Raw genomic sequence first — 14,749 nt, 5'->3', positions numbered from 1 at the left:
ATGAAAGAGTATTGGTAACTGACAATTCCACCATGTTTTTCAAGCTGAGGCTAAAAACAAAAAAATCTGCAGAATCCGAGTACAGCATTCAAGACGCAATATCATCTCTTGCACCCACAGGTGCACCTCACTCTGGCCTGAGATCACATGTTAAGTGATGCAACGACAAACTGGTTTCCTCACACCAGAGCTGAATGTCACATAGCTGCCCTGTGCTTGTGTCAGTGCTGTCAGTGCTCTGCCACATCTCTGCTCCTCTAGGAGCATAGTGCCAGCACAACCCTTTTCCTATCCCATCACCATTGCCCACCTCTTGATTGCTGCAGGCTTGGCAGGAGTAGATGAACCTATTCCTTCCTACCTGCGGCACTGCTCAGCCAGGAAAAAGCCGTGGGGCTTTCCCTGCAGGGGAAAGTTTTAGCCAAACCATCACTTCTGCCAAAAGAATGAGGAATCCCTTGAGGTAGGCTTCCTTGGATGCAAGTAATTCTTCGGGCTAAAGCAGGGTTATAGCTAATACATCTGAGTCACAATGTGGATTTGCAATTTACCTGTTAAAAGTAACTAGTTTATGTCCAAAATACAGATTTTATTCCTAACATCACTTCCATCTTCACAACTTCTACATGAGCTGTAGATGTGACAAGCTGAGTGACTGAGATTTCTCTCACAGTCAGCAGGAGAGCAACATGTAAAATACCTGTTTTTCAGAGGTGAGGTCACCAGCACCCCCACTGGCACATCTGCTTTGCTGAATAAAACTTCAGAGATTTGCAAAACTCCAACATGCATAAATTGAGTTGAGTTCACTGGGCCCACACAAGATATCATTTGATCTACTCATTTAATAGCAGTTCAGTGTTTACTCTCTATGCAAAATATTTTTCTGTTACAACAGCCTTTTACATTGTTACAACAGCCAGCATCTCACCAGTCCTCGTACATGGGTACTTGTATATTAATAAAGGACAAAAAGCTAAGAGAAATTACAAGAGAACTCAGGATACCAATAGGTCAAAAAAGAGCCTAAATACATTCAGTGGCTTCAGAAAAATGCTAATATCCAACATTTCCCTGCTTAGACTGTGCAGCTGTTGAGATGAGACTGCCTGAGCAGAGCTTCCAGAGGGACATCCCTGAAGCCTTGCACAGAGCCATCCACATTTGGCTTTAATGGTTTCAAGTATTTCTACTACTTTTTTTTTTCCCCACTCCTCAGAAAAAAAATCTTCTGATTGTAACACGTTTGCACTTGATGCCTTAGGTAGTGGTTCTTGCTCTGTGACCTCTTACACAGTACTTTCTGCCTTATACAGCATACATGAGATAAGTGCTAGTCATATACATCCTAATTCTTTCTTGATTTCATCTGATCTAGAAATACCTTTTAGATATCTGCAATAAAGATTTCCAAAGACTTCTTTTGTGTGCACATCTTCATCTGTTGGGTTTGATCTTTCAATGTCATCATGAGTCTTACAGGATACTTGCAACACATGCATCCAAACATCGTTCACTGTTATGCACTGTGCTTCCCCTCACCCCCCTGTTGACTATTCCTAAAGTATTTTTTTGGGATAGTAGAAGCAAAATTGATCATAATAATGCAAGTGAGAAAACAGGGAACAGATGACCAGCAATATAACTGTTTAAATGGAATTTAGACCTGCCATTTCCAGAGCAACTTGATTTGAATTAAAAACCAAGTGATTTCAAAAGTCCATTTAATACTGGGAAAACTACGAGCACATTTCATCTACATCCAAGATCCCAGCCATGAGATTACATATCTCAAAACAGACACCTCCTTAAAGAGGCTGTTTAAATAATAAAACTTCTTGTAATAATCAGAAGAGATGCACTGAGGAGAGGAAGCACCTGCTTCACAATGAAAAGTTTGATTTTGGAAAAGGCTCATTAGATTAAAGGAACTGTACTGTAGCAGACAGCATGGCTTATGCTGATCTTCATGGAAGTGACTATTTAATTAAGAAGTAGACATCTCAGTTTTCCCCTGAAACTTACACTAGAAATTCAGTACAAAGGTTTGCTGCATTTTATCAGGTTGACTTCATTACCTTCAGGAGTAATAGAAATTGCATTTGTTTCCCTGGGCTGTGGAATACAGAGAAACCCATGAAAAGAAAGAGGAAAAATAAGAGATGCTGATTTTCTTTGGCTGAAATAAAAAAAATAGGGCTTTGAGAACATTTGAGTATAGTATGCCCTGGATTTTTAGGAGAAGCTCAAAGAAACAATTTCAAAGAAACGTTTTCTAAATGCTTGTCTGTTAGTTTATTTTCATTTTGTGTTGCCATGTATAATTACAAGAAACTTACAGAAGACCCATAAGACTTACAGTCTGTTAGAAATGCCTTTTCCAAGATTATACTGTAGGCTATTACTTCAGCCCGCTGGGTATCATGTGTAGGCAAGGTGTAAGATTAGGCACATGAATATTTCTGTCTACCACTTGCGTGCTGAGACAATACCAGCTCACACATTCTTCTGTCATTGGTCCTTATTCCATCGAGGATATTCTTAATTACCAGCAAGACAATTGGGTAATATCATATAAAGCATCACAGCATCATTCCTGTGATGATTTACACCTGCTAAGAGCCTGATTATTGAATTTTACCATATAGTAAGCTCCGAAGGTAGACAATATTTTTCTACAGGACACTGTTTCTATTTTTAAGATAACTACTCTCCTTTTTCCAATTAATTGGCACATCTATCTATATCTCTATCTTAAAAGATAGAATGCTTGTACACACAGACACTGTTTCTGAACATCTGAGCTGCCTTGAAAAACTCAGAGTGCTCCTATAGTAGTTTAAATCAACTCAAGTCTAAACACTGAAACACTGAATCTGACAACGTGCATGAGGGTCATGGGGAGCACATCCCTTCTTGGGGATTCTAAAGAACACAAAATACACAGAAATAAAAACAAGTTCACTGCATCCCTTGTTCCACTTTGAGATTATGGTTTTATATGGCTTTTATTTGTATTTATATATGTATTTATACACAACCCTTGCAGAATTACTTCAAAATCTTTGGGAATGATGGAAATTCTGTTGATTCCAGCCTCTGCTTTCCATTATGGAAGATGTTTGTGCAACAGGTTTGCTGAAGATGGAACACTACTGAAATGGGTAATTTTATAAACGCATTGGGGAGGGTAAGTATCCAACAGAAAAGAAGTCAAGCAGAAGCAGAAATTAGTCTGCTTGAAACAAACAAACTAAGGAATGCCTGCTAAAGAGTCATGAATTTCTTTAGAACACTTTTTTTCCCTAAATCACCTACAGAAACTCTGCAGCTGAAGATGTTTTGATAGCAGTTATGATCAGAACACCAGCACTTCTCATACGTGAAATACAACATTGGGAAGGATTTTTTCACTCCTCAAATCACTCTTCTGAGGCTTTATATCAATCTCAAGCAATTTGCCTGGCCATTTCTATGATAAAATAGGTGTTTTTATCCATTTAGAAGAGCAATAAAACTAAGGAAAATTCAGGCAGAACATGCTCTTTCTTTAAAGCTTCAACTCATAGTAAGAATCTGGTTTGTGCTGTACTTCTCTCATGAACTCAACTTTCCATAGTGCATTAAGTGTTGTAATAATGCAAATCAAATACAAATTTTAATAACTCCTTCCATTAAAATGATCTATTAAAGTTTTAAGAGTCCAACACTTATGAGCATTATTCTAATTGCATGATTTTGCTCGGGGCAGGTTTTACAGATCTGCCTGATCATTGGATATTTGCACATTTAGGATAATTTTAAATTAATTTTTGGAAGAGTTTCAGTCTCAGTAGCAACAGTTGTTTAATAGTTGTCTTGTGGGTAACTACGCATCTGCTTCCACACGAGAAAGAAAACTACATACATTTAGAACTCTGGGAAAGGAGGTGGTGGAGGTTTATAGAATGACGAGCAATATGAAGAACATTCTGAAGATGTGTGCTCACTTTAGTGCAAGGAGCAAAAGAGGCTTAAGAAGTAATATACATGTTAGGCAACACAGTCAAATTGTGGTATTCTCCCACAGAACACCAGCAGATATAATCATATGAAGAAAAGCTTTAGAATTCACTGAGTGCAGCTCCATTGATACCATTCACCTTTCTCATTTCATGCAACTTGTAGGATGGATTTCTAACAGAAGGATGTGCAGTGGAACTCGCACACACTGGCTTAGAAAGTGGGCAATGCTTTGCAAAGCTTCCTAACATGTTTATGTTAACAGAAATAAGTCAGATCAGTGCTGAGGGACAAAGTTCGGTAATTCCTCCTCAGAATCCATCCCAAACAAAACCACTGTGAGATATTACATGATATATATGGTCTGTGTCTGAGGTCTTCCATGAGAACTTTGTATGGGATAATAATGCCAAACAGGCAAAAAGGGTTGGAGAGAACAAATCAGTTTTCATGGGGCTTCCCAACTAAAAAGAAGTTAAAGATATTTCAAAATAATGTAAAGTGTCTCAGTAGATACTATTCTAAATTATCATTGGCCTTGAAATATGCTTTGGTTTAAAATTTTAATTTCTATACAAAAGCAAAAAAAAAAAAAAAAGAAATATTTTGAGATTACTGAAGAAAATAATTTGGTGCTTATTCTGTTCCTTTTAAATGCATTGGTTAGTCACAGAATTAGTTGAAAAAAAATGAAATCTTAAGAACTCCCAAAGGATAGGATGAAGTATTTCTCTGCTAGTTACAAAATGAGAGAAAAATCTTATGTCACTTTCATTAGTGCATAGATTTAGTGAAACACTCACATTCTCATAGAGGCACATACTGGAACTCAGGGTTTGGGTTTCCTTCCAAGTGTGATGCTTACACACGGTAAGTGATAACTCTTTCTTTATTAGACACTGTCATCTACATTTCTAGAGAAATACCTGGAGGTGTTCCAGCCTCCACACGGGTGATGGCCTTTTTTTCCTTATGGAACAGAATCCTAGAATCCTTTGAATTGGAAAGGGCCCTTAAAGGTCATCTAGCCCAACTCACATGCAATGAACACGGACATCTGCAACTCGATCAGGGGGCCTTGAGCCCAGTCCAGCCTGACCCTGAGTGCCTTTGAGGACAGGGCATCATTTTTCCTACACCGCCACAAACAGGACAGGAAGTCTGAGCAGGGAATTTCAGCCACTTTTAGTTCACAGGCTAACGTGTTAAAACAAAAATGATGATTAACTCTTAAGTAATTTAGAAGTGGGCTATCCAAGGTGAAAGAGCCCTAGATGCCAGGAAGGGTTAGGCTTTGGGCAGGGGACAAGGCAGCCAACACAGGGATGTTGTGCACAGCCATACTGTGCAATGATAATGGTGCGGGGCAGGAACATCCCAAGGTGTCTGCCCAATTTGTCAGGAATTTCTCCTCTGAACTATTACCTCCAGATCTCCCTAGAACACCCTCGGTCCTTTTATCTCTTGAGCTATCTCAGAGTTTACTGCCTGCCTATCGCCTTGGCTGAACTACACTAATAGTGAACTAATTACATATGAACGCTCTAATTTGCTTTATGTCTTTCTCAAAAAACCACACGTGTGCAGGCATGCACACAAGTAAACTTTTGCTCATGCTATAAAATTGCAGCACGATGTAGAATCAGTGCAGCAGCCCCAACATTACAAAACATCACATGCTCACTGCCCATCTACTGCTTGTCCCTATCAGGCCACCACCAGTGCTTGTCATTCCTGATCTGCGACATCGCCTGCTGCTCCAGACCAGAAAAGGGAGCAAAGAAGAGAAATACGTGTTTGTCATTGAACTGAACTGAGAAGAAGGAAGACGAGAACGATAAGATCATCGCCTGCAGCACTTTGTTTATGAGAACATCCTTCCAGTGATATATGCCTGCACCAGGTGAAAGTATTGTGTCACCCCTAACATATTTTAAATGCCAGGGCTGTCATGCAAGAAGACAATGATGAACAAGTTTAAACAGAATATGGTATTGTAGCCATGTGCAGTGTTACCTTTTAAAGGTTTGCATCAGTAGCATTTCTTAACAAAACATTTACAAACTGTTACATTCCCCTACAGAACCTCTTTCATATTCCCAATGAAATTACTTCTATTGTAGATGAAGTATGCGTAACATAATACACATATTAAACAAATCAGGCCACTTTCTCATGCAAGTTTTTCAGCCTATTTCATGTGACCTCCCAGCCATACTATTTGATCTTAACTCCTTGGATAACAGTTTAGGGACTACACCTCACTTGGCAAATACATCTATAAAGGGACATCCACACTGCTCCAAGAGCAGGAGCCTGCCCCAGGTCAGAAGTTTGTTTGGTTGAGCTCTGGTGTGTGCCTATGAATTAGCTGCTGGAACTCCCAGACTGCATTACCTAGTTTAATTTCACACGAAAGGACTCACATGCTGTGGAGCACAGAACGCAGGGTTAGCTGGAGAATTCACTTAAAATACACTCCTGTCCCAAAAATGGAACACTACTTGAGAAACACCTCTTGCCAAAAAGCAGGTATGCATAGAACTATCAGCATATGGCAGTTTTCTTCCCAGATAAATATCTCAAACTTAACTGCATGAACACCATCACTGTGCTACAAGGCCATTGCACAACATGACTATTTTCCCAGACTGACAGTTCAGAGAGTCTTGGGAACACCAGCATCCAACACATGATTCTGAACACACACACACACACACCACCATATCCACCTTGGATCCAGATGAAAGAGCTTTCACCACCTATGTCTCATGGAAGGAAGGCAACCATGACATCAGTTTTCCATCTTTGAGGTCAGAGCCATCCTGTGAACACCCAGGACATCTACAGGAGAGGAAAGGGCATTCCTGAGTGCCTGAAAAATGCCCACAGAGCTAGGATTCCTTAAACACTGACTGAGGGGGTCCTGTGTGGACTTGCGTAACCTGTTCAACACCTCTCCATCAGTTTTCTTTTCTGCAGAATGGAGACACCTGATTTTTTTACTCACAAGGTTATTAGGAGGACTTTCCAATTAAAGTTCTTTACAAATGAAAGTGTCTTGTGAACAGTATTTAATCACCTGGATAAAAACAGTCTTCAATTTCTTTAGGCAGAACCTCAGTTTTCACAGGGACTCGTCAAGGTGTTTGGTTTACGTGAGGCTGCAGGATCTTACGCTGCATCTTTAAGACATAGTTTACTTCTGAATCAGTAAATGTACTAGACAAAGCAGCCATTATTTATGCATTCCTGCATACATGGCAAGGTGAAAATAATAGAATAAACATCATATACTTCATTATGATATCGGTTTACACTTCCAGGGTACACAAAAAGAGGCCATTTCATCAAGCTAATTGCCTGAAAGTAAAAGAGAGAACTTTAGCTATTAGTCTATTATGGGGCTTTTTTCTTAATCACAAATAGGGGCCGTGTGTCCCCAGGGGGATGTGTATTCTAATTTACAATTGAACTACAGATCAGAGCAATCAATCTTGTGCAGCACTTTTACAGTGTAATTGCTGCAACATAACAAATAAAAAAAAGCAGCCTAAGTCGAGTTTCAGCTTGAGGTGGAGATATTTACCAGGCATTGGGTCGGGGTGGGAGGGAGGCAGAGAGGCACCACAGCCATGAATATGCAATGAGGGCTCATTAGTGCCCCAGTGTTGCCATGACGAATGGCATTATCCCCAGCCTGGTGCAGCCTAAACATGAATTTTATAACGACCCATTTATCATGACTTGTCATGGGGTTCTTTACTGTACTTTCTACTGGCTCTCACACCTTCCTCCATTATCACCTCAGAATTCCTTTTGTTATTTTTGTCTTATTCTGGTTTAGTTTTTGGTAATGAAGCCGAACTTACAAGAGAAGATGACTGCAAACAGCAGTGTGCTGATGTGCCAGAGCAACTTAAGGCTTCCTCAGCTGGAGACCCAATGCCAAACGCGTAGGTGGTCTTCAGTCCACTTACCAGGGGATAAGCATCCTCGTTGTCACAAATATCTGCAACCTTGTCAGTTGACTCAGCAGAAAGGTCTTAGATTGACCGGGCATCAAGACAACTATCTTTCCATTCTGGCAGATGTGATGGATGAATCTGTTTTGTTGACCCAGGCCTGTCTAAAAGTGCTCTTCCTCAGCCCATGCCAGCGATTTGTACAGTGTAAGAATTCACCCCTTGCCTCTACGTTGACAAAGGTACCGAACCAGGTAAGTAGACAAAAGCTGCATTCTGCCTAACTCCTGTTAAACTGGAAAAAAAAAAAAATACTAGATGCAAAACTGAAGTGACAGAAAAAGCACTAACTTGCCAGGAGCAAGAGGTAATAACCAACTCCATAGGAAAACAAAATTACCAATAAGTAATTAGTGTGTCTGGCTTGAGCTCATTTTTGGTCACTGCACGTTGTCTGTTTTACTGCTGTCCCTTTGGCCTACCCGATTCCACATTTAATATACCACTGCTTATAAAGAAATCCCTGCGGCTCAGGAGGCTGAATTGCCACGCCGGGGTAGGGCCTGCTCCCCAGTATATAGAAGCTTTCATTTCCCAAGTTACAAATCTGACATCTCATGGCCAAATCCATGCCAGTTTATTTCTGGGAAGTCTGTCCTCATTATTTACCCCAAATAGTTTCACTGTCAGTATGCCTTTTTTTCCCCAGTATGAAGTGGCTGCAGCATCTGAAAGTATCAAGCCTCTCTTTGTTGGATTTTACACTTTTGCTATTACAAGAATTTGTCTTTGGGGACAGAAAAATCAAGCAACTTATTTCCAGCTATTACTTGGATAGGACTTCATGTTCTTAAACAAGTTGTGAGCTCCCATGATCTCTGAAAACAACTCTCCCGAGGACTCACATCAGGATTGTCCTACAGTTCTTTCATTACTCTACTGGATGTTTGAAAATATTAAAAGGCATCGAACATCCCAGTCCAGCAATTTATAGACTCAGAGCCTGGTGCTGTAGCCCTCAAAGCCTCTATTTCTTCTACAAAATCCGCACTTTGCTATTATCGTCACCAAGACAGGCATGTGTTTCACTAGAGGAGCAGTTTGTCAAAGCAACAGTCCATTACCCACAGATTCATCACAGGTTCTCACTTCAGCACACGATGGGAGAGAGCCTGCATGCCAGAACGTGAGGGGGAAGGAAAGCTTCCTTGCAATGAGGTGCATGAGGTTTGTGGCACACTGATTTAAGTCAGGCACAGCTGATGAGGGCAGCAAGTGCTGAGGTGTTCATGCCATCCTATTTTGCTTTTTTTGCCTGCCCATAAGGTCAGACTGCCATACCTGACTGCACTGCCACTATCTGCAGCTTATAAGACGCAGTAAGCAGATGGCCACTTTAGTTGAACTTTGTGATTTGCAGTCCCACACAGTGAGTTTTTTCTATCACTTTATAGCAATAGCTGGTGCTCCTTCAGGGAAACATGCTCATCTTTCTCCCACTCATCAAAAAGACAGACATTGAAACAAAGATTATTAAAGGCCAGCCAATGCAGATGACATCTAGATCTATGTCACTGTAACACCCAGTGCCACTACGATCACATTGTAGATTTCTAGGTTGAGATCAGCAGCCATATGGAGGGCAGCTGCCTGAGACAGAAAAGCATTTACTGTTCCTCAGTCAATCTACAAATGGCAATAATTAAAATAAAATTCCAATCCTCAAAATATTAAGTCCTTGGTTCTAAACCAACAGGCCTCAGACTATAGGAAACACCCAAAATTTGGGTGGAAAGAAGTCTGTCACATGAATCCAGATCCCAATATAAATATCGAATGTGAGATCTTTTGAAGGGAAATTATAAAAAGGCAATAATTTTAAATGGAAGATAAGCACATAGTGTGGGACTAATTTTTTATCCAGAATTCAAGGAAAGCTTAATGACTGACTGCCTTAGAATCAGAAGCCTGGCTGTGAGCAAACCCACTGGAAAGTACTGCACCAAGTGTACATTTTAATGCAATCAAATCCTACCCACAAAAATATGCATACTTACATCCAACAGTTTGCTACATTTACAGATAGAATTCTTAGGACACAAGAAAATATGGAAAAAACTGCAGGTGTGATTACTGTATAATGGTGTTCAGTATCTGTTCAATTGATGTATTTACAACAAAAAAAGCAGATACTATTTCCCAGTATAAGGTAGCACACTTTAAAGGCATTTGATAAAATGCACGCTTGGAATGAGTTTTGTATTCAGTAATTTGAACACCTTGACAGTGCCAGGAACACATCCCACTGTGCCTGCAGAGTCTACCAGTAATATACATAAACCTGAGCGGCCTTTTTTCAGGCTATTTGTTTCGGTGGAGAAATCCCTCCCTCCCTTCTTAATTGTATTTCAAAAGTGGCCTAATAATGTTTTCCTCACTGTTCTCCCTGCAAGGCTAAGCTTTAGGCATCCTAATAAATGAACAATCTTTTCCCTGGTTCTATTTCAGTTTTGGCTTTAAGCACTGTCTTTCCTTATCTGGAGCCAATGGCCCTCTGCTTTCCACTTTTAAACAAACAAACAAAACGTCCTTCTCCACTGTCCTCCTCTTATCCCTCCACTTTCTTTAATGACATCTTCAGTCATTAATGAGTTAATAAAAATCTCAAAGTCATCTGGGAATAGATAAGGGGAAAGAAAGAGGAGTATTGTACACATAATGACAGGCTCCCTGCTGGCCCTAAGATGTCATGGGTCAGCCATGTTAAGAATGTGTGTGCCCAATCATCTGCTGATTTTTATCAGCAAGGCCTCAAGCAGAATCTGACACGGCCAGTTTGGGAGTTACAATGAATAAACAATGACTTCTTGGATTGTTGGCGGCTGTATGATAGAGTGAGAGGGTTTATATATACTAAAACATGATGACATTAGCAATCAATATACCAATTACTGGACAAGTTATTGGACGAAGAATGCACATGTCTTGAGCTTTGTGCACTTTGAACATGCTACCAGTGACGGAGACCACAGAAATAATGGTGCTTAACCCTTCCCAAGCTAGATATGCTATTTCTTGACAATGCCTTCAAGTTTGATTGCATGGTGAGAAAAACAACAAACAACTGGTCTGATTCAGCATACTAAGTCTTCCAGATAGAAGACATAAGCTTGACAAATTTATTTTTCATTAGGACTTAAAGAAAGGAATAGATTTTTCAAGTGAGCATTTGGATGCTTGAACAACAGATAATTTAAATTGTTCCCCATAAAATTTCAGAGGAAATTGATTTCTTTTCACCCAAGCACCACAAGCATACCACAAACTTCATCACTGAGAAGTTAGAACACATTTTTATAGGATCATTTAGACAAATACCCCAACGTGCTTCACTTGTTCATTCCACAATAGAGGAAGAAGATAGAACTCTAAGACACTTCTTTTATTCTTGTGCTACCAGAAATACATTTCTGCATCTGTTCAGTGTCATCTTCTTGCTCTCTTTAGAAAACTCAAAATATTCAGTGTTTACAAGTTTATCTTCTATTATTCTGGAAGTGATTGTGAAGATTCAGTGTCAGCTTTATAATTGAAACCAGAATGAAATGTGGTTAAGTCAATCACCTCATTCAAAGCACAAATGCAGAAGACAATTGACACGGAGACCGAAGAAGAGGACAGAGCTGCCACATCTGGGGCACAGCAGAAGCATTGGACTAAGTGGTGTCATCTCTCCATTCAGATAGACAAGTATACATCCCAATAGAAAGCTCATGGGCTTTGCCTTGAGATGAACCATTAAAGTTATGTGGGAAAGATTTTAAGATGGTTCTCCTTTTCTGTACAACATTATGCATGTAAGCTTTTACCGAGATTTGGGAAACAGAGCTGAAGAAGCAGCATTGCCACATGCATTTAGACTCTTGCTCAGGTGAGAGCAAGTAAGACAGGGCATAAATATAATGACTTTGTCTCCTAGGGAATCAGGCAACAGTAGAAACTGTGCAAGAAAACCCAAAACACTCTACGTATTTTGTGTAGATCAGAGGCTGAATAAAATCTTAAGATGCATCTCTTACAGACTGTTCTTGTGATGCGAGAGCTAAAGTGTTGGTCTAAATTACAATCATATCTGCTCCAGCTTCTGAGCACTCAGCATCTCTCAGAGCTGTGTTGGATGGTAATGGCAGAGGGATCAGTCCCAGACGTAGGGGAAAAATAGATGAGACCACATCTGGTTTTAAGTGCAGCAGTTATGAAATGCTCAGCTGCATCCTCTCAAATGGCTCTTCCCATTAAGTTTGTGAAAAGTTTGGAAGTGAATTTGTCCAGCATGTCTGATATGAATAACAAAATGCTTTTAAATGTAAATGTTTCATAAAATAGCACCATTATCATACATTACAGTGAGTACAGTTGAAAAAACTCAATCCCTCCTCTGTAATTTACAATTAACTTTTTGCCTCAAGGTAACAGCTACATTCACAAAAAATAATGGTAATAGATTGACCTTGTTATGAATGGATAACAAGCTGGAAACAATATAGTTTGTCACAGAGCATTAACTGTTACTGTTGAAATTGTAAATAATGCGTATAGAGCATACAATGTAAATGGCTCCCCTTAAAAATATTAATTATGTCGATTAAACACTTGATGTATAATGGATTACTTTGAAATCTACTTAAGTCCATGTCAGACTGAATTCACCATTGCCTAAGATCCTTTTCTGCCCTGACTGCTCATTGTGGACCAAGCATTTACAGTGGAACGTGGCCTTAAATCAAAGATACGTGGCCACTTTTTTTTTTTTCTTGGATTGCTCACATGCTTTTTCACAGAATACAGCATCAGAATATTAGACTGTCAAGAGACACTAGGCTCTTCTGACATACATTTAGGCTGCTTTGGAAGCTAATGAAAAGAAGCCCTCATCCAACAGTACAGACCACTCACTGAAGGATCTCTATGGGATTCAGATCACACCACAGGCTTCTATGCCACTTTGTAATCACTGGTAATGGAACAGAAGAATATAGACAAGTTTTTACACCTGGCTGGTTTCTTACACAAAAGTGGTGTAACTCATCACCATACGGAAGCAAAAGCTTTGAGGGCTGATGCTACTCAGCTGATGTGTGCTTTGTGTCCCATTCAGAGCCAAGGCTGCAGTCATCTGGGAGGAGATTGCTATCACATGGCTTTAGAGAGCAATCCAAAAACTGGTACACAACACACGGCATAGAAAAGATTAACTTTTCTGCCATTGCCTGGGGACCACTAATTCACAAACAGAAGACCAAACGATATTTTTTGTGCTTTCCAACCACAGTAAGTGCTCCTCAGCTGTGGCTCAACACTGGACTTAACAGCACAATACTTCACTGTTCTGGCTAATTACCATGTATAGACTATTGCATTATAAAGGAGGGATTCCCGCTAGATTATCCACATAGAGAAAGTGATATTAAAATGACAAGCCACCAAAAGGTCAAGCAACCAGTTGCCAGAAGTTAGAATAACTAGACTGTGGAGCAGCAATATCTGGGGAGCTGGCATGTGTCCCAGGACTCGTTGTCATACAAATGGAAGAAAAGACAGCTGGAATCTTTCTGGATTGACTGTTATTTTCTCTGAGCATAGTGTAAATCCATCACTTTGGTTTTTCAACCAAACGCCTGAATGGGGAGTTCAGAAACTGATACAGTAAAATATAAAGTTTCTTTACACATCATTTTTCCCACATGTGAGCTTCAGCTCCTTGAAGTTTTATCCTTTGGTATCAAGGACTGTTCAGGTCGTAAGCATAAAAAGTCTGATTAAAGTTAAACCTCTTCAGTATGCCTGTAAACCAAGCAAATACCTTATAGCCACACTCGCCAAGAGGTGTGTTCTCCTGTCTTAGGAGGAAAAGTCACTGCATATGTGCAACTGAGCAAGCACTTCTTTCCCCGTAATGGGGTCAAAATCCCAGCTCATGCTTAGTTGGTAGGGAACACTCAAGTTTCCCTCCACTCTGCTTTTCTCTGGGCAGCTCTTGTTTCACCTTCAGTTAAAGTTTAGCTGTATGCTATATGTTTGGTGCCATCTCTTTAAAGATGTACATCTGAATGGGCAAGAAAGTGAGGGATTAGCAGTGGGCAGAGGTCAAGTCCGTCAAGACTTTAAGCATGTCATTGGTTGTAAAAGAGATTACATTACTGGCAGCTCTTTGCCAGATCAGTACTTCGATGCCAAATGTTAATCCTTGCTGGGGACACGATGGCTTGCAAATGTTATGGGAGAACATAGCTTTTCCTGTAGAAAACAGGCATTTATGGTTAAAACATGGATTATTTTCTCATGCTTACATTTGCATTTCATGCCAAATCACTCTAGCTTGTTATGAACTTTGCTTCAAGTATTTGTATGCATTCAAGTACATTTAATCTCTTCAGATCTTCATTTCTGTAACTAAGGAGACCATGTTGGACTTCTTAAAACTCTAGGAAGCAGAAGAGCTAGAGCTGAGTCTCAGCTTTGCAAACTAGGCAAAGCCTGTTCACTTACTGAACCTTAGCTTTCCCATCTATAAAGTGGAGCTGCATGTGAAAAGGATCTGGTAAGATTTACGATTGCTGGAAGGGCAGTATTTACTAGACTTATAATAGCAACTTGCCTTTTCTAGTCTCTAGCTATAACTAGTATGTTTAATATCTGACTTTAAAAGTAACATCCTTTCCTACAATTACACAGGTTTAGGCAAGCTGAAGTTTCTAGGTTATACTGTTATACCAGGATAG

At 39.9% G+C, this 14,749-nt stretch overlaps 1 long non-coding RNA gene across 16 annotated transcripts in view; it reads left to right on the top strand.

Moving 5' to 3' along the window:
* The window catches only part of LOC122182704, a 40,006-nt gene extending 32,948 nt beyond the window's left edge, over positions 1-7,058 (top strand). For 14 of the 16 annotated variants that reach the window (XR_006179937.1, XR_006179931.1, XR_006179940.1 and 11 more), the window contains one exon: positions 3,050-7,058. This is a non-coding gene — a long non-coding RNA (uncharacterized LOC122182704). The remainder of the gene's footprint in view (positions 1-3,049) is intronic. The other 2 variants (XR_006179935.1, XR_006179932.1) reach the window with 2 other exon arrangements.
* Positions 7,059-14,749: the final 7,691 nt, after the last annotated feature.

The sequence above is a fragment of the Lagopus leucura genome, unplaced genomic scaffold (assembly GCF_019238085.1).
Source record: "Lagopus leucura isolate 7727_CA_CO unplaced genomic scaffold, USGS_WTPT01 Super-Scaffold_100015, whole genome shotgun sequence".
NCBI lineage: Eukaryota > Metazoa > Chordata > Aves > Galliformes > Phasianidae > Lagopus > Lagopus leucura.
This window is presented reverse-complemented; position numbering and strand designations above follow the sequence as displayed.